This window comes from Chiloscyllium plagiosum, unplaced genomic scaffold, assembly GCF_037043375.1.
Source record: "Chiloscyllium plagiosum isolate Xiang-an unplaced genomic scaffold, Cpla_swu_hap1 HiC_scaffold_16, whole genome shotgun sequence".
Taxonomy (NCBI): Eukaryota; Metazoa; Chordata; class Chondrichthyes; order Orectolobiformes; family Hemiscylliidae; genus Chiloscyllium; species Chiloscyllium plagiosum.
The window spans coordinates 77,188,639-77,209,313 of NW_028270154.1; positions in this window are offsets into that span (position 1 = coordinate 77,188,639).

A 20,675-nucleotide genomic window follows, 5' to 3' on the forward strand; every position below is an offset into this window, starting at 1 on the left:
CATTTCTGCCCTGTGAAACAGTTTTTGTCTATCCACACTATCTATGCCTCATCATCTTGTACACCTCTAACAAGTCACCTCTCATCCTTTTTCACTCCAATTAGAAAAGTCCTAGCTCCCTCAATCTTTCTTCATAAGACATGCCCTCCAGGCCAGGCACCATTCTGGTAAATTTCCTCTGCATCCTCTCTGAAGCTTCCACATTGTTCCTATAATGAGGTGACCAGAACTGAACACAATATTCCAAGTGTAGTCTAACCAAGGGCTCTATAGAGCTGCAGCATAACCTCCTGGCTTTTAAACTCAATCCCCCTGTTAACAAAAACCAAACATTGAAAGGGTATGCACAGAGAGAGATCATGAGAGTTAAAGCCCTCAACAGTTGATGGCATGGTTGCCAATGATGGGGGGTGGGCGGCGGGGGACGGGGGGAGTGGAGGCAAGCAGGAAGGAATACACTGCAAACTGGGATCAGACATTAACTGAATCCCTGGGGGATAGAATGTTTTCAGGCTGGAAGAGGTACAGAGATGGAGAGGACTCAAAACACAGACAAGGTTAGACTTGAAAATGATCATTCTAAAATGGAAATATTTGGAGGCAGATCCATGAAAGTAATGGTGATGGGTCAGCGGGTCTTGGTGGGAGTTAAGATGTGAGTATTGGAGACAGGGACGACATCAAATTTCTGGAGATTGCAAGATAGAAATGCCATTGAGAGCAATGGGATTGCCAAACAGAAAGGTGATAAAGGCATAGATGATGTCTTCAGCGGCAGTTAAGAGCAGGGCAAAAACGGGCAACCTTACAGAGCAGAGGTGGGCGACGCAGAGAATGTGGGAGCAGCTCGACTCATGACTGAACTTCACCGTGAGTGTAAGCGATCTCCTTCAAACTGAGACAGTGACCAGGGAGGGCGATTGGCATCAAATGTTAGGGGAGTAGGGTTTGCAATGGAGATCAAGGATTAGGGAGTGGAGTTTTCCTTGGAGATCAAAGGTTAGGTTGTAGAGTTTGCAGTGCAGGTCAATGGTTGGGAGTGGAGTTTGCAGTGGGGATGAATGGTGAGGGAGTAGAGTTTGCAGTGGGGATGAATGGGTAGGGAGGAGAGTTTGCAGCAGAGATGAATGGTTATGGAGTAAGTTTTCAGTCGAGATCAAGGGTTGGGGAGTAGAGTTTGCAGTGGGGATGAATGGGTAGGGAGGAGAGTTTGCAGCAGAGATGAATGGTTATGGAGTAAGTTTTCAGTCGAGATCAAGGGTTGGGGAGTAGAGTTTGCAGTGGGGATGAATGGTTAGGGAGTAGAGTTTGCAGTGGGGGATGAATGGTTAGAGAGAAGTTTTCAGTGTGGGATGAATGGTTAGGGAGTAGAGTTTGCAGTGGGTGATCAATGGTGAGGGAATAGAGTTTGCAGTGGGGATGAATGGTTAGAGAGCAGTTTGCAGTGTGGGATGAATGTTTGGGGAGTAGAGTTTGCAGTGGGTGATGAATGGTTAGGGAGTGGAGTTTGCATTGGGGGATGAATGGTTAGGGAGAAGTTTTCAGTGTGGGATGAATGTTTAGGGAGTAGAGTTTGCAGTGGGTGATGAATGGTTAGGGAGTGGAGTTTGCATTGGGGGATGAATGGTTAGAGAGAAGTTTTCAGCGTGGGATGAATGTTTAGGGAGTAGAGTTTGCAGTGGGTGATCAATGGTGAGGGAATAGAGTTTGCAGTGGGGATGAATGGTTAGAGAGCAGTTTGCAGTGTGGGATGAATGTTTAGGGAGTAGAGTTTGCAGTGGGTGATGAATGGTTAGGGAGTGGAGTTTGCATTGGGGGATGAATGGTTAGGGAGTAGTGTTTGCAGTGGGGGATGAATGGTGAGGGAGTAGAGATTGCAGTGGGGGTGAATGGTTAGGGAGTGGAGTTTTCAGTTGTGATCAAGGGTTGGGGAGTAGTGTTTACAGTGGTGATGAATGGTTAGAGAGTGGAGTTTGCAGTGGGGGATGAATGGTGAGGGAGTCGAGTTTTCAGCTGAGCTCAAAGGTTGGGGAGTAGAGTTTGCATTGGGGATGAATGGTTAGAGAGAAGAGTTTGAAATGGGGATCAATGGTTAGGGAGTAGAGTTTGCATTGGGGGATGAATGGCTACGGAGTAGAGTTTTCAGTTGAGATCAAAGGTTAGGGAGTGGAGTTTGCAGTGCGGCTAAATGGTTAGGAAGTGGAGTTTGCATTGGGGACGAATGGTGAGGGAGTAGAGTTTGCAGTGGGGGATGAATGGTTAGAGAGTAGAGTTTGCAGCGGAGATTAATGGTTATGGAGTGGAGTTTGCAGTGGGAATGAATGGTTAGGGAGTTGAGTTTGCAGTGGGGATGAATGGCTCGGGAGTAGAGTTTGAAGTGGGGATCAATGGTTCGGGAGTCGAGTTTGCAGTGGGGATCAATGGTTAGGGAGTAGAGATTGCAGTGGGGATGAATGGTTAAAGAGTGGAGTTTTGAGTCAAGATCAAGGGTTGGGGAGTGGAGCTTGAATTGGGGATCAATGGTGAGGGAGTAGAGTTTGCAGTGGAGAGCATTAGTTAGGGAGTAGAGTTTACAATGGGGATGAATAGTTAGGGAGTGGAGTTTGCAGTGGGGATCAATGGTTATTGAGTAGAGTTTGCAGTGGAGATCAATAGTTAGGGAGTAGAGTTTGCAGTGGGGATGAATGGTTAGGAAGTAGAGTTTGAAGTGGGGATCAATGGTTATGGAGTAGAGTTTGGATTGGGGATGAATGATTAGGGAGTAGAGTTTGCAGTGAGGGATGAATGGTGAGGGAGTAGAGTTTTCAGTTGAGATCAAGGGTTAGGGAGTAGAGTTTGCGTTGGGGATTAATGGTTAGGGAGTAGAGTTTGCACTGGGGGATGAATGATGAGGGAGTAGAGTTTGCACTGGGGGATGAATGGTGAGGGAGTAGAGTTTGCATTGGGGGATGAATGGCTAAGGATAGACTTTTCAGTTGAGATCAAGGGTAAGGGAGTGAGGTTTTCAGTGGGGGATGAATGGTGAGGGAGTAGAGTTTTCAGTGGGGGATGAATGGTGAGGGAGTAGAGTTTGCATTGCGGGATGAATGGCTATGGAGTAGTTTGCAGCGGAGATGAATTGTTGGGGTGTAGAGTTTTCAGCTGAGATCAAGGGTTAGGGAGTAGAGTTTGCATTGGGGATGAATGGTTAGGGAGTAGAGTTTGCATTGGGGATGAATGGTTAGGGAGTAGAGTTTGCATTGGGGGAGAAAGGTGAGGGAGTAGAGTTTGCAGTGGGGGATGAATGGTGAGGGAGTAGAGTTTTCAGCTGAGATCAAGGGTTAGGGAGTAGAGTTTGCAGTGGGGATGAATGGTGAGGGAGTGGAGTTTGCATTGGGTATGAATGGTGAAGGAGCAGTTTGCAGTGGGGATCAATGGTCAGGGAGTAAAGTTTGCAGTGCAGGATGAATGGTGAGGGAGTAGAGTTAGCTTTGAGGGATGAATGGTGAGGGAGTAGAGTTTGCAGTGGGGGACGAATGGTGAGGGAGTAGTGTTTGGAGTGGAGATGAATGGTTAGGGAGTGGAGTTTGCAGTGGGGATGAATGTTTAGGGAGTGGAGTTTGCAGTGGAGATGAATGGTTAGGGAGTAGAGTTTTCAGTTGAAATCAAGGGTTGAGGAGTAGAGTTTGCATCGGGGATGAATGTTTTGGGACTGGAGTTTGCATTGGGGGATGAATGGCTATGGAGTAGAGTTTTCAGTCGAGATCAAAGGTGAGGGAGTGGAATTTGCAGTGGGGATGAATGGTTAGGAAGTGGAGTTTGCAGTGGGGATGAACGGTTAGGGAGTAGTGTTTTCAGTTGAGATCAAGGATTAGGGAGTGGAGTTTGCAGTGGGGATTAATGGTTAGGGAGTCGAGTTTGCAGTGGGGGATGAATGGTGAGGGAGTAGAGTTTGCACTGGGGGATGAATGGTGAGGGAGTAGAGTTTGCAGCATAGATGAATGGTTAGGGAGTAGAGTTTGCAGTGGGGATGAATGGTTAGGAAGTGGAGTTTGCAGTGGGGATGAATGGTTAGGAAGTGGAGTTTGCAGTGGTGATGAATGGTTAGGGAGTGGAGTTTGCATTGGGGATGAATTGTTAGGGAGTAGGGCTTGAAGTGGAGATCAATGGTTAGGGAGTAGAGTTTACAATGGGGATGAATGGTTAGGGAGTGGAGTTTGCAGTGGGGATCAATGGTTAGGGAGTAGAGTTAGCAGTGCGGGATGAATGGTGAGGGAGTAGAGTTTTCAGTTGATATTAAGGGCTAGGGAGTAGAGTTTGCATTGGGGATGAATGATTAGGGAGTAGAGTTTGCAGTGGGGGATGAATGGTGAGGGAGTAGAGTTTTCAGCTGAGCTCAAAGGTTGGGGAGTAGAGTTTGCATTGGGGATGAATGGTTAGAGAGAAGAGTTTGAAATGGGGATCAATGGTTAGGGAGTAGAGTTTGCATTGGGGGATGAATGGCTACGGAGTAGAGTTTTCAGTTGAGATCAAAGGTTAGGGAGTGGAGTTTGCAGAGGGGATGGATGGTTAGGAAGTGGAGTTTGCATTGGGGACGAATGGTGAGGGAGTAGAGTTTGCAGTGGGGGATCAATGGTTAGGGAGTAGAGTTTGCAGTGGGAATGAATGGTTAGGGAGTAGAGATTGCAGTGGGGATGAATGGTTAAAGAGTGGAGTTTTGAGTCAAGATCAAGGGTTGGGGAGTAGAGCTTGATGTGGAGAGCAATAGTTAGGGAGTAGAGTTTACAATGGGGATGAATGGTTCGGGAGTAGAGTTTGCAGTGGGGGATGAATGGTGAGGGAGTAGAGTTTGCACTGGGGGATGAATGATGAGGGAGTAGAGTTTGCACTGGGGGATGAATGGTGAGGGAGTAGAGTTTGCATTGGGGGATGAATGGCTAAGGATAGACTTTTCAGTTGAGATCAAGGGTAAGGGAGTGGGGTTTTCAGTGGGGGATGAATGGTGAGGGAGTAGAGTTTTCAGTGGGGGATGAATGGTGAGGGAGTAGAGTTTGCATTGCGGGATGAATGGCTATGGAGTAGTTTGCAGCGGAGATGAATTGTTGGGGTGTAGAGTTTTCAGCTGAGATCAAGGGTTAGGGAGTAGAGTTTGCATTGGGGATGAATGGTTAGGGAGTAGAGTTTGCATTGGGGATGAATGGTTAGGGAGTAGAGTTTGCATTGGGGAAGAAAGGTGAGGGAGTAGAGTTTGCAGTGGGGGATGAATGGTGAGGGAGTAGAGTTTTCAGCTGAGATCAAGGGTTAGGGAGTAGAGTTTGCAGTGGGGATGAATGGTGAGGGAGTGGAGTTTGCATTGGGTATGAATGGTGAAGGAGCAGTTTGCAGTGGGGATCAATGGTCAGGGAGTAAAGTTTGCAGTGCAGGATGAATGATGAGGGAGTAGAGTTAGCTTTGAGGGATGAATGGTGAGGGAGTAGAGTTTGCAGTGGGGGACGAATGGTGAGGGAGTAGTGTTTGGAGTGGAGATGAATGGTTAGGGAGTGGAGTTTGCAGTGGGGATGAATGTTTAGGGAGTGGAGTTTGCAGTGGAGATGAATGGTTAGGGAGTAGAGTTTTCAGTTGAAATCAAGGGTTGAGGAGTAGAGTTTGCATCGGGGATGAATGTTTTGGGACTGGAGTTTGCATTGGGGGATGAATGGCTATGGAGTAGAGTTTTCAGTCGAGATCAAAGGTGAGGGAGTGGAATTTGCAGTGGGGATGAATGGTTAGGAAGTGGAGTTTGCAGTGGGGATGAACGGTTAGGGAGTAGTGTTTTCAGTTGAGATCAAGGATTAGGGAGTGGAGTTTGCAGTGGGGATTAATGGTTAGGGAGTCGAGTTTGCAGTGGGGGATGAATGGTGAGGGAGTAGAGTTTGCACTGGGGGATGAATGGTGAGGGAGTAGAGTTTGCAGCATAGATGAATGGTTAGGGAGTAGAGTTTGCAGTGGGGATGAATGGTTAGGAAGTGGAGTTTGCAGTGGGGATGAATGGTTAGGAAGTGGAGTTTGCAGTGGTGATGAATGGTTAGGGAGTGGAGTTTGCATTGGGGATGAATTGTTAGGGAGTAGGGCTTGAAGTGGAGATCAATGGTTAGGGAGTAGAGTTTACAATGGGGATGAATGGTTAGGGAGTGGAGTTTGCAGTGGGGATCAATGGTTAGGGAGTAGAGTTAGCAGTGCGGGATGAATGGTGAGGGAGTAGAGTTTTCAGTTGATATTAAGGGCTAGGGAGTAGAGTTTGCATTGGGGATGAATGATTAGGGAGTAGAGTTTGCAGTGGGGGATGAATGGTGAGGGAGTAGAGTTTTCAGCTGAGCTCAAAGGTTGGGGAGTAGAGTTTGCATTGGGGATGAATGGTTAGAGAGAAGAGTTTGAAATGGGGATCAATGGTTAGGGAGTAGAGTTTGCATTGGGGGATGAATGGCTAGGGAGTAGAGTTTTCAGTTGAGATCAAAGGTTAGGGAGTGGAGTTTGCAGAGGGGATGGATGGTTAGGAAGTGGAGTTTGCATTGGGGACGAATGGTGAGGGAGTAGAGTTTGCAGTGGGGGATCAATGGTTAGGGAGTAGAGTTTGCAGTGGGAATGAATGGTTAGGGAGTAGAGATTGCAGTGGGGATGAATGGTTAAAGAGTGGAGTTTTGAGTCAAGATCAAGGGTTGGGGAGTAGAGCTTGATGTGGAGAGCAATAGTTAGGGAGTAGAGTTTACAATGGGGATGAATGGTTCGGGAGTAGAGTTTGCAGTGGGGGATGAATGGTGAGGGAGTAGAGTTTGCACTGGGGGATGAATGATGAGGGAGTAGAGTTTGCACTGGGGGATGAATGGTGAGGGAGTAGAGTTTGCATTGGGGGATGAATGGCTAAGGATAGACTTTTCAGTTGAGATCAAGGGTAAGGGAGTGGGGTTTTCAGTGGGGGATGAATGGTGAGGGAGTAGAGTTTTCAGTGGGGGATGAATGGTGAGGGAGTAGAGTTTGCATTGCGGGATGAATGGCTATGGAGTAGTTTGCAGCGGAGATGAATTGTTGGGGTGTAGAGTTTTCAGCTGAGATCAAGGGTTAGGGAGTAGAGTTTGCATTGGGGATGAATGGTTAGGGAGTAGAGTTTGCATTGGGGATGAATGGTTAGGGAGTAGAGTTTGCATTGGGGGAGAAAGGTGAGGGAGTAGAGTTTGCAGTGGGGGATGAATGGTGAGGGAGTAGAGTTTTCAGCTGAGATCAAGGGTTAGGGAGTAGAGTTTGCAGTGGGGATGAATGGTGAGGGAGTGGAGTTTGCATTGGGTATGAATGGTGAAGGAGCAGTTTGCAGTGGGGATCAATGGTCAGGGAGTAAAGTTTGCAGTGCAGGATGAATGGTGAGGGAGTAGAGTTAGCTTTGAGGGATGAATGGTGAGGGAGTAGAGTTTGCAGTGGGGGACGAATGGTGAGGGAGTAGTGTTTGGAGTGGAGATGAATGGTTAGGGAGTGGAGTTTGCAGTGGGGATGAATGTTTAGGGAGTGGAGTTTGCAGTGGAGATGAATGGTTAGGGAGTAGAGTTTTCAGTTGAAATCAAGGGTTGAGGAGTAGAGTTTGCATCGGGGATGAATGTTTTGGGACTGGAGTTTGCATTGGGGGATGAATGGCTATGGAGTAGAGTTTTCAGTCGAGATCAAAGGTGAGGGAGTGGAATTTGCAGTGGGGATGAATGGTTAGGAAGTGGAGTTTGCAGTGGGGATGAACGGTTAGGGAGTAGTGTTTTCAGTTGAGATCAAGGATTAGGGAGTGGAGTTTGCAGTGGGGATTAATGGTTAGGGAGTCGAGTTTGCAGTGGGGGATGAATGGTGAGGGAGTAGAGTTTGCACTGGGGGATGAATGGTGAGGGAGTAGAGTTTGCAGCATAGATGAATGGTTAGGGAGTAGAGTTTGCAGTGGGGATGAATGGTTAGGAAGTGGAGTTTGCAGTGGGGATGAATGGTTAGGAAGTGGAGTTTGCAGTGGTGATGAATGGTTAGGGAGTGGAGTTTGCATTGGGGATGAATTGTTAGGGAGTAGGGCTTGAAGTGGAGATCAATGGTTAGGGAGTAGAGTTTACAATGGGGATGAATGGTTAGGGAGTGGAGTTTGCAGTGGGGATCAATGGTTAGGGAGTAGAGTTAGCAGTGCGGGATGAATGGTGAGGGAGTAGAGTTTTCAGTTGATATTAAGGGCTAGGGAGTAGAGTTTGCATTGGGGATGAATGATTAGGGAGTAGAGTTTGCAGTGGGGGATGAATGGTGAGGGAGTAGAGTTTTCAGCTGAGCTCAAAGGTTGGGGAGTAGAGTTTGCATTGGGGATGAATGGTTAGAGAGAAGAGTTTGAAATGGGGATCAATGGTTAGGGAGTAGAGTTTGCATTGGGGGATGAATGGCTACGGAGTAGAGTTTTCAGTTGAGATCAAAGGTTAGGGAGTGGAGTTTGCAGAGGGGATGGATGGTTAGGAAGTGGAGTTTGCATTGGGGACGAATGGTGAGGGAGTAGAGTTTGCAGTGGGGGATCAATGGTTAGGGAGTAGAGTTTGCAGTGGGAATGAATGGTTAGGGAGTAGAGATTGCAGTGGGGATGAATGGTTAAAGAGTGGAGTTTTGAGTCAAGATCAAGGGTTGGGGAGTAGAGCTTGATGTGGAGAGCAATAGTTAGGGAGTAGAGTTTACAATGGGGATGAATGGTTCGGGAGTAGAGTTTGCAGTGGGGGATGAATGGTGAGGGAGTAGAGTTTGCACTGGGGGATGAATGATGAGGGAGTAGAGTTTGCACTGGGGGATGAATGGTGAGGGAGTAGAGTTTGCATTGGGGGATGAATGGCTAAGGATAGACTTTTCAGTTGAGATCAAGGGTAAGGGAGTGGGGTTTTCAGTGGGGGATGAATGGTGAGGGAGTAGAGTTTTCAGTGGGGGATGAATGGTGAGGGAGTAGAGTTTGCATTGCGGGATGAATGGCTATGGAGTAGTTTGCAGCGGAGATGAATTGTTGGGGTGTAGAGTTTTCAGCTGAGATCAAGGGTTAGGGAGTAGAGTTTGCATTGGGGATGAATGGTTAGGGAGTAGAGTTTGCATTGGGGATGAATGGTTAGGGAGTAGAGTTTGCATTGGGGAAGAAAGGTGAGGGAGTAGAGTTTGCAGTGGGGGATGAATGGTGAGGGAGTAGAGTTTTCAGCTGAGATCAAGGGTTAGGGAGTAGAGTTTGCAGTGGGGATGAATGGTGAGGGAGTGGAGTTTGCATTGGGTATGAATGGTGAAGGAGCAGTTTGCAGTGGGGATCAATGGTCAGGGAGTAAAGTTTGCAGTGCAGGATGAATGATGAGGGAGTAGAGTTAGCTTTGAGGGATGAATGGTGAGGGAGTAGAGTTTGCAGTGGGGGACGAATGGTGAGGGAGTAGTGTTTGGAGTGGAGATGAATGGTTAGGGAGTGGAGTTTGCAGTGGGGATGAATGTTTAGGGAGTGGAGTTTGCAGTGGAGATGAATGGTTAGGGAGTAGAGTTTTCAGTTGAAATCAAGGGTTGAGGAGTAGAGTTTGCATCGGGGATGAATGTTTTGGGACTGGAGTTTGCATTGGGGGATGAATGGCTATGGAGTAGAGTTTTCAGTCGAGATCAAAGGTGAGGGAGTGGAATTTGCAGTGGGGATGAATGGTTAGGAAGTGGAGTTTGCAGTGGGGATGAACGGTTAGGGAGTAGTGTTTTCAGTTGAGATCAAGGATTAGGGAGTGGAGTTTGCAGTGGGGATTAATGGTTAGGGAGTCGAGTTTGCAGTGGGGGATGAATGGTGAGGGAGTAGAGTTTGCACTGGGGGATGAATGGTGAGGGAGTAGAGTTTGCAGCATAGATGAATGGTTAGGGAGTAGAGTTTGCAGTGGGGATGAATGGTTAGGAAGTGGAGTTTGCAGTGGGGATGAATGGTTAGGAAGTGGAGTTTGCAGTGGTGATGAATGGTTAGGGAGTGGAGTTTGCATTGGGGATGAATTGTTAGGGAGTAGGGCTTGAAGTGGAGATCAATGGTTAGGGAGTAGAGTTTACAATGGGGATGAATGGTTAGGGAGTGGAGTTTGCAGTGGGGATCAATGGTTAGGGAGTAGAGTTAGCAGTGCGGGATGAATGGTGAGGGAGTAGAGTTTTCAGTTGATATTAAGGGCTAGGGAGTAGAGTTTGCATTGGGGATGAATGATTAGGGAGTAGAGTTTGCAGTGGGGGATGAATGGTGAGGGAGTAGAGTTTTCAGCTGAGCTCAAAGGTTGGGGAGTAGAGTTTGCATTGGGGATGAATGGTTAGAGAGAAGAGTTTGAAATGGGGATCAATGGTTAGGGAGTAGAGTTTGCATTGGGGGATGAATGGCTACGGAGTAGAGTTTTCAGTTGAGATCAAAGGTTAGGGAGTGGAGTTTGCAGAGGGGATGGATGGTTAGGAAGTGGAGTTTGCATTGGGGACGAATGGTGAGGGAGTAGAGTTTGCAGTGGGGGATCAATGGTTAGGGAGTAGAGTTTGCAGTGGGAATGAATGGTTAGGGAGTAGAGATTGCAGTGGGGATGAATGGTTAAAGAGTGGAGTTTTGAGTCAAGATCAAGGGTTGGGGAGTAGAGCTTGATGTGGAGAGCAATAGTTAGGGAGTAGAGTTTACAATGGGGATGAATGGTTCGGGAGTAGAGTTTGCAGTGGGGGATGAATGGTGAGGGAGTAGAGTTTGCACTGGGGGATGAATGATGAGGGAGTAGAGTTTGCACTGGGGGATGAATGGTGAGGGAGTAGAGTTTGCATTGGGGGATGAATGGCTAAGGATAGACTTTTCAGTTGAGATCAAGGGTAAGGGAGTGGGGTTTTCAGTGGGGGATGAATGGTGAGGGAGTAGAGTTTTCAGTGGGGGATGAATGGTGAGGGAGTAGAGTTTGCATTGCGGGATGAATGGCTATGGAGTAGTTTGCAGCGGAGATGAATTGTTGGGGTGTAGAGTTTTCAGCTGAGATCAAGGGTTAGGGAGTAGAGTTTGCATTGGGGATAAATGGTTAGGGAGTAGAGTTTGCATTGGGGATGAATGGTTAGGGAGTAGAGTTTGCATTGGGGAAGAAAGGTGAGGGAGTAGAGTTTGCAGTGGGGGATGAATGGTGAGGGAGTAGAGTTTTCAGCTGAGATCAAGGGTTAGGGAGTAGAGTTTGCAGTGGGGATGAATGGTGAGGGAGTGGAGTTTGCATTGGGTATGAATGGTGAAGGAGCAGTTTGCAGTGGGGATCAATGGTCAGGGAGTAAAGTTTGCAGTGCAGGATGAATGATGAGGGAGTAGAGTTAGCTTTGAGGGATGAATGGTGAGGGAGTAGAGTTTGCAGTGGGGGACGAATGGTGAGGGAGTAGTGTTTGGAGTGGAGATGAATGGTTAGGGAGTGGAGTTTGCAGTGGGGATGAATGTTTAGGGAGTGGAGTTTGCAGTGGAGATGAATGGTTAGGGAGTAGAGTTTTCAGTTGAAATCAAGGGTTGAGGAGTAGAGTTTGCATCGGGGATGAATGTTTTGGGACTGGAGTTTGCATTGGGGGATGAATGGCTATGGAGTAGAGTTTTCAGTCGAGATCAAAGGTGAGGGAGTGGAATTTGCAGTGGGGATGAATGGTTAGGAAGTGGAGTTTGCAGTGGGGATGAACGGTTAGGGAGTAGTGTTTTCAGTTGAGATCAAGGATTAGGGAGTGGAGTTTGCAGTGGGGATTAATGGTTAGGGAGTCGAGTTTGCAGTGGGGGATGAATGGTGAGGGAGTAGAGTTTGCACTGGGGGATGAATGGTGAGGGAGTAGAGTTTGCAGCATAGATGAATGGTTAGGGAGTAGAGTTTGCAGTGGGGATGAATGGTTAGGAAGTGGAGTTTGCAGTGGGGATGAATGGTTAGGAAGTGGAGTTTGCAGTGGGGATGAATGGTTAGGGAGTGGAGTTTGCATTGGGGATGAATTGTTAGGGAGTAGGGCTTGAAGTGGAGATCAATGGTTAGGGAGTAGAGTTTACAATGGGGATGAATGGTTAGGGAGTGGAGTTTGCAGTGGGGATCAATGGTTAGGGAGTAGAGTTAGCAGTGCGGGATGAATGGTGAGGGAGTAGAGTTTTCAGTTGATATTAAGGGCTAGGGAGTAGAGTTTGCATTGGGGATGAATGATTAGGGAGTAGAGTTTGCAGTGGGGGATGAATGGTGAGGGAGTAGAGTTTTCAGCTGAGCTCAAAGGTTGGGGAGTAGAGTTTGCATTGGGGATGAATGGTTAGAGAGAAGAGTTTGAAATGGGGATCAATGGTTAGGGAGTAGAGTTTGCATTGGGGGATGAATGGCTACGGAGTAGAGTTTTCAGTTGAGATCAAAGGTTAGGGAGTGGAGTTTGCAGAGGGGATGGATGGTTAGGAAGTGGAGTTTGCATTGGGGACGAATGGTGAGGGAGTAGAGTTTGCAGTGGGGGATCAATGGTTAGGGAGTAGAGTTTGCAGTGGGAATGAATGGTTAGGGAGTAGAGATTGCAGTGGGGATGAATGGTTAAAGAGTGGAGTTTTGAGTCAAGATCAAGGGTTGGGGAGTAGAGCTTGATGTGGAGAGCAATAGTTAGGGAGTAGAGTTTACAATGGGGATGAATGGTTCGGGAGTAGAGTTTGCAGTGGGGATCAATGGTTATTGAGTAGAGTTTGCAGTGGAGATCAATAGTTAGGGAGGAGAGTTTGCAGTGGGGATGAATGGTTAGGAAGTAGAGTTTGAAGTGGGGATCGATGGTTATGGAGTAGAGTTTGCATTGGGGATGAATGATTAGGGAGTAGAGTTTGCAGTGAGGGATGAATGGTGATGGAGTAGAGTTTGCAGTTGAGATCAAGGGTTTGGTAGTGGAGTTTGCAGTGTGGATGAATGGTGAGGGAGTAGAGTTTGCAGTGGGGATGAATGATTCGTGAGTAGAGATTTCATTTGAGATCAAGGGTTAGGGAGTAGAGTTTGCAGTGGGGATGAATGATTCGTGAGTAGAGATTTCATTTGAGATCAAGGGTTAGGGAGTAGAGTTTGCATTGGGGATTAATGGTTAGGGAGTCGAGTTTGCAGTGGGGGATGAATGGTGAGGGAGTAGAGCCCTGAAGAAGGGCCTGTGCCCGAAACGTCGAATCTCCTGTTCCCTGGATGCTGCCTGACCTGCTGTGCTGTTCCAGCAATAAAGTTTCAACTTTGATCTCCAGCATCTGCAGACCTCACTTTCTCCAGGGAGTAGAGTTTGCATTGGGAGATGAATGGTGAGGGAGTAGAGTTTGCAGCATAGATGAATGATTAGGGAGTAGAGTTTGCATTGGGGGATGAATGGCGAGGGAGTAGACTTTTCAGTTGAGATCAAGGGAAAGGGAGTGGGGTTTTCAGTGGGGGATGAATGGTGAGGGAGTAGAGTTTTCACTGGGGGATGAATGGTGAGGGAGTAGAGTTTGCATTGGGGGATGAATGGCTATGGAGTAGTTTGCAGCGGAGATGAATTGTTAGGGAGTAGAGTTTTCAGCTGAGATCAAGGATTAGGGAGTAGAATTTGCTTTTGGGATGAATGGTTAGGGAGCAGAGTTTGCATTCGGGGAAGAAAGGTGAGGGAGGAGAGTTTGCAGTGGGGGATGAATGGTGAGGGAGTAGAGTTTTCAGCTGAGATCAAGGGTTAGGGAGTGGAGTTTGCAGTGGGGATGAATGGTGAGGGAGTGGAGTTTGCAGTGGGGATGAATGGTGAAGGAGCAGTTTGCAGTGGGGTGTGAATGGTTAGCAGTTTGCAGTGGGGATCGATGGTCAGGGAGTAAAGTTTGCAGTGCAGGATGAATGGTGAGGGAGTAGAGTTAGCTTTGAGGGATGAATGGTGAGGGAGTAGAGTTTGCAGTGGGGGACGAATGGTGAGGGAGTAGTGTTTGGAGTGGAGATGAATGGTTAGAGAGTGGAGTTTGCAGTGGGGATGAATGTTTCGGGAGTGGAGTTTGCAGTGGGGATGAATGTTTCGGGAGTGGAGTTTGCAGTGGGGATGAATGGTGAGGAAGTAGTATTTGCAGTGGAGATGAATGGTTAGGGAGTAGAGTTTTCAGCTGAAATCAAGGGTTGAGGAGTAGAGTTTGCATTGGGGATGAATTTTTTGGGACTGGAGTTTGCATTGGGGGATGAATGGCTATGGAGTAGAGTTTTCAGTTGAGATCAAAGGTTAGGGAGTGGGGTTTGCAGTGGGGATGAATGGTTAGGGAGTAGAGTTTGCAGTGGGGGATGAATGGTGAGGGAGTAGAGTTTTCAGCTGAGATCAAGGGTTAGGGAGTGGGGTTTGCAGTGGGGATGAATGGTTAGGGAGTAGAGTTTGCAGTGGGGGATGAATGGTTAGGGAGTGGAGTTTGCATTGGGGATGAATGGTTAGGGAGTAGAGTTTGCAGTGGGGGATGAATGGTGAGGGAGTAGAGTTTTCAGCTGAGATCAAGGGTTAGTGAGTGGGGTTTGCAGTGGGGATGAATGGTTAGGGAGTAGAGTTTGCAGTGGGGATGAATGGTTAGGGAGTGGAGTTTGCATTGGGGATGAATGGTTAGGGAGTGGAGTTTGCATTGGGGATGAATGGTTAGGGAGTGGAGTTTGCAGTGGGGATGAATGGTTAGGGAGTGGAGTTTGCATTGGGGATGAATGGTTAGGGAGTGGAGTTTGCATTGGGGATGAATGGTTAGGGAGTGGAGTTTGCATTGGGGATGAATGGTTAGGGAGTGGAGTTTGCATTGGGGATGAATGGTTAAGGAGTGGAGTTTGCAGTAGGGATGAATGGTTAGGGAGTGGAGTTTGCATTGGGGATGAATGGTTAGGGAGTGGAGTTTGCAGTGGGGATGATGGTTAGGGAGTGGAGTTTGCATTGGGGATGAATGGTTAGGGAGTGGAGTTTGCATTGGGGATGAATGGTTAGGGAGTGGAGTTTGCATTGGGGATGAATGGTTAGGGAGTGGAGTTTGCATTGGGGATGAATGGTTAAGGAGTGGAGTTTGCAGTAGGGATGAATGGTTAGGGAGTGGAGTTTGCATTGGGGATGAATGGTTAGGGAGTGGAGTTTGCATTGGGGATGAATGGTTAGGGAGTGGAGTTTGCATTGGGGATGAATGGTGAGGGAGTGGAGTTTGCAGTGGCGATGAATGGTGAGGGAGTGGAGTTTGCATTGGGGATGAATGGTTAGGGAGTGGAGTTTGCATTGGGGATGAATGGTTAGGGAGTAGAGTTTGCATTGGGGATGAATGGTGAGGGAGTAGAGTTTGCATTGGGGATGAATGGTAAGGAAGTGGAGTTTGCATTGGGGATGAATGGTTAGGGAGTGGAGTTTGCATTGGGGATGAATGGTTAGGGAGTGGAGTTTGCATTGGGGATGAATGGTTAGGGAGTGGAGTTTGCATTGGGGATGAATGGTTAGGGAGTGAAGTTTGCATTGGGGATGAATGGTTAGGGAGTGGAGTTTGCATTGGGGCTGAATGGTTAGGGAGTGGAGTTTGCATTGGGGATGAATAGTTAGGGAGTGGAGTTTGCAGTGGGGATGAATGGTTAGGGAGTGGAGTTTGCAGTGGGGATGAATGGTTAGGGAGTGGAGTTTGCATTGGGGATGAATAGTTAGGGAGTGGAGTTTGCAGTGGGGATGAATGGTTAGGGAGTGGAGTTTGCAGTGGGGATGAATGGTTAGGAAGTGGGGTTTGCAGTGGGGATGAATGGTGAGGGAGTGGAGTTTGCAGTGGCGATGAATGGTGAGGGAGTGGAGTTTGCAGTGGGGATGAACGGTTAGGAAATGGAGTTTGCAGTGGGGATGAATGGTTAGGAAGTGGAGTTTGCAGTGGGGATGAACGGTTAGGGAGTGGAGTTTGCATTGGGGATGAATGGTTAGGGAGTGGAGTTTGCATTGGGTATGAATGGTGAGGGAGTGGAGTTTGCAGTGGGGATAAATGGTTCGGGAGTGGAGTTTGCATTGGGGATGAATGATGAGGGAGGAGAGTTTGAAGTGGGGATCAATGGTTAGGGAGTGGAGCTTGCAGTGGAGATGAATGTTTTGGGACTGGAGTTTGCAGTAGGGATGAATGGTTAGGGAGGAGAGTTTGAAGTGGGGATCAATGGTTAGGGAGTGGAGTTTGCAGTGGAGATCAATGGTTGAGGAATAGAGTTTACAGTTGGGATGAATGGTTAGGGAGCAGAGTTTGCAGCGGAGATTAATAGTTAGGGAGTGGAGTTGGCATTGGGCATGAATGGTTAGGGAGTGGAGTTTGCATTGGGGATGAATGGTGAGGGAGTAGAGTTTGCAGTGGAGATGAATGTTTTGGGACTGGAGTTTGAAGTGGGGATCAATGGTTATGGAGTAGAGTTTGCATTGGGGATGAATGATTAGGGAGTAGAGTTTGCAGTGAGGGATGAATGGTTATGGAGTAGAGTTTGCATTGGGGATGAATGATTAGGGAGTAGAGTTTGCAGTGAGGGATGAATGGTGAGGGAGTAGAGTTTTCAGTTGAGATCAAGGGTTAAGGAGTAGAGTTTGCATTGGGGATTAATGGTTCGGGAGTCGAGTTTGCAGTGGGGATGAATGGTGAGGGAGTAGAGATTGCACTGGGGGATGAATGGTGAGGGAGTAGAGATTTCATTTGAGATCAAGGGTTAGGGAGTAGAGTTTGCATTGGGGATGAATGGTTAGGGAGTGGAGTTTGCATTGGGGATGAATGGTTAGGGAGTGGAGTTTGCATTGGGGATGAATGGTTAAGGAGTGGAGTTTGCAGTAGGGATGAATGGTTAGGGAGTGGAGTTTGCATTGGGGATGAATGGTTAGGGAGTGGAGTTTGCAGTGGGGATGAATGGTTAGGGAGTGGAGTTTGCATTGGGGATGAATGGTTAGGGAGTGGAGTTTGCAGTGGGGATGAATGGTTAGGGAGTGGAGTTTGCATTGGGGATGAATGGTTAGGGAGTGGAGTTTGCATTGGGGATGAATGGTTAGGGAGTGGAGTTTGCATTGGGGATGAATGGTTAGGGAGTGGAGTTTGCATTGGGGATGAATGGTTAAGGAGTGGAGTTTGCAGTAGGGATGAATGGTTAGGGAGTGGAGTTTGCATTGGGGATGAATGGTTAGGGAGTGGAGTTTGCAGTGGGGATGAATGGTTAGGGAGTGGAGTTTGCATTGGGGATGAATGGTTAGGGAGTGGAGTTTGCATTGGGGATGAATGGTTAGGGAGTGGAGTTTGCATTGGGGATGAATGGTTAGGGAGTGGAGTTTGCATTGGGGATGAATGGTTAAGGAGTGGAGTTTGCAGTAGGGATGAATGGTTAGGGAGTGGAGTTTGCATTGGGGATGAATGGTTAGGGAGTGGAGTTTGCATTGGGGATGAATGGTTAGGGAGTGGAGTTTGCATTGGGGATGAATGGTGAGGGAGTGGAGTTTGCAGTGGCGATGAATGGTGAGGGAGTGGAGTTTGCATTGGGGATGAATGGTTAGGGAGTGGAGTTTGCATTGGGGATGAATGGTTAGGGAGTAGAGTTTGCATTGGGGATGAATGGTGAGGGAGTAGAGTTTGCATTGGGGATGAATGGTAAGGAAGTGGAGTTTGCATTGGGGATGAATGGTTAGGGAGTGGAGTTTGCATTGGGGATGAATGGTTAGGGAGTGGAGTTTGCATTGGGGATGAATGGTTAGGGAGTGGAGTTTGCATTGGGGATGAATGGTTAGGGAGTGAAGTTTGCATTGGGGATGAATTGTTAGGGAGTGGAGTTTGCATTGGGGCTGAATGGTTAGGGAGTGGAGTTTGCATTGGGGATGAATAGTTAGGGAGTGGAGTTTGCAGTGGGGATGAATGGTTAGGGAGTGGAGTTTGCAGTGGGGATGAATGGTTAGGGAGTGGAGTTTGCATTGGGGATGAATAGTTAGGGAGTGGAGTTTGCAGTGGGGATGAATGGTTAGGGAGTGGAGTTTGCAGTGGGGATGAATGGTTAGGAAGTGGGGTTTGCAGTGGGGATGAATGGTGAGGGAGTGGAGTTTGCAGTGGCGATGAATGGTGAGGGAGTGGAGTTTGCAGTGGGGATGAACGGTTAGGAAATGGAGTTTGCAGTGGGGATGAATGGTTAGGAAGTGGAGTTTGCAGTGGGGATGAACGGTTAGGGAGTGGAGTTTGCATTGGGGATGAATGGTTAGGGAGTGGAGTTTGCATTGGGTATGAATGGTGAGGGAGTGGAGTTTGCAGTGGGGATAAATGGTTCGGGAGTGGAGTTTGCATTGGGGATGAATGATGAGGGAGGAGAGTTTGAAGTGGGGATCAATGGTTAGGGAGTGGAGCTTGCAGTGGAGATGAATGTTTTGGGACTGGAGTTTGCAGTAGGGATGAATGGTTAGGGAGGAGAGTTTGAAGTGGGGATCAATGGTTAGGGAGTGGAGTTTGCAGTGGAGATCAATGGTTGAGGAATAGAGTTTACAGTTGGGATGAATGGTTAGGGAGCAGAGTTTGCAGCGGAGATTAATAGTTAGGGAGTGGAGTTGGCATTGGGCATGAATGGTTAGGGAGTGGAGTTTGCATTGGGGATGAATGGTGAGGGAGTAGAGTTTGCAGTGGAGATGAATGTTTTGGGACTGGAGTTTGAAGTGGGGATCAATGGTTATGGAGTAGAGTTTGCATTGGGGATGAATGATTAGGGAGTAGAGTTTGCAGTGAGGGATGAATGGTTATGGAGTAGAGTTTGCATTGGGGATGAATGATTAGGGAGTAGAGTTTGCAGTGAGGGATGAATGGTGAGGGAGTAGAGTTTTCAGTTGAGATCAAGGGTTAAGGAGTAGAGTTTGCATTGGGGATTAATGGTTCGGGAGTCGAGTTTGCAGTGGGGATGAATGGTGAGGGAGTAGAGATTGCACTGGGGGATGAATGGTGAGGGAGTAGAGATTTCATTTGAGATCAAGGGTTAGGGAGTAGAGTTTGCATTGGGGATTAATGGTAAGGGAGTCGAGTTTGCAGTGGGGGATGAATGGTGAGGGAGTAGAGTTTGCACTGGGGGATGAATGGTGAGGGAGTAGAGTTTGCACTGGGGGATGAATGGTGAGGGAGTAGACTTTGCAGCATAGATGAATGGTTAGGGAGTAGAGTTTGCAGTGGGGGATGAATGGCTAAGGATAGACTTTTCAGTTGAGATCAAGGGTAAGGGAGTGGGGTTTTCAGTGGGGGATGAATGGTGAGGGAGTAGAGTTTTCAGTGGGGGATGAATGGTGAGGGAGTAGAGTTTGCAGCATAGATGAATGGTTAGGGAGTAGAGTTTGCATTGGGGAAGAAAGGTGAGGGAGTAGAGTTTGCAGTGGGGGATGAATGGTGAGGGAGTAGAGTTTTCAGCTGAGATCAAGGGTTCGGGAGCAGAGTTTGCAGTGGGGATGAATGGTGAGGGAGTGGAGTTTGCATTGGGTATGAATGGTGAAGGAGCAGTTTGCAGTGGGGATCAATGGTCAGGGAGTAAAGTTTGCAGTGCAGGATGAATGGTGAGGGAGTAGAGTTAGCTTTGAGGGATGAATGGTGAGGGAGTAGAGTTTGCAGTGGGGGACGAATGGTGAGGGAGTAGTGTTTGGAGTGGAGATGAATGGTTAGGGAGTGGAGTTTGCAGTGGGGATGAATGTTTAGGGAGTGGAGTTTGCAGTGGAGATGAATGGTTAGGGAGTAGAGTTTTCAGTTGAAATCAAGGGTTGAGGAGTAGAGTTTGCATCGGGGATGAATGTTTTGGGACTGGAGTTTGCATTGGGGGATGAATGGCTATGGAGTAGAGTTTTCAGTCGAGATCAAAGGTTAGGGAGTGGAATTTGCAGTGGGGATGAATGGTTAGGAAGTGGAATATGCATTGGGGATGAATGGTTAGGAAGTGGAGTTTGCAGTGGGGATGAACGGTTAGGGAGTAGTGTTTTCAGTTGAGATCAAGGATTAGGGAGTGGAGTTTGCAGTGGGGGATTAATGGTTAGGGAGTCAAGTTTGCGGTGGGGGATGAATGGTGAGGGAGTAGAGTTTGCAGCATAGATGAATGGTTAGGGAGTAGAGTTTGCAGTGGGGATGAATGGTTAGGAAGTGGAGTTTGCAGTGGGGATGAATGGTTAGGAAGTGGAGTTTGCAGTGGGGATGAATGGTTAGGGAGTGGAGATTGCAGTGGGGATGAATGGTTAGGGAGTGGAGTTTGCATTTGGGAAGAATGGTGAGGGAGTGGAGTTTGCAGTGGGGATGAATGATTAGGGAGTCGAGTTTGCAGTGGGGGATGAATGGTGAGGGAGTAGAGTTTGCAGTGTGGATGAATGTTTAGGGAGTGGAGTTTGCGGTGGGGATGAATGGTTAGGGAGTAGAGTTTGCAGTGGCAATGAATGTTTTGGGACTGGAGTTTGCATTGGGGGATGAATGGCTGTGGAGTAGAGTTTTCAGTTGAGATCAAAGGTTGCGGAGTGGAATTTGCAATGGGGATGAATGGTTTGGAAGTGGAGTTTGCCGTGGGGATGAATGGTTAGGAAGTGGAGTTTACAGTGGGGATGAATGGTGAGGGAGTAGAGTTTGCAGTTGGGATCAATGGTTCGGGAGTAGAGTTTGCAGTGTGGGATGAATGGTGAGGGATTAGAGTTTTCAGTTGAGATCAAGGATTAGGGAGTGGAGTTTGCAGTGGGGATCAATAGTGAGGGAATAGAGTTTGCATTGGGGATGAATGGTTCGA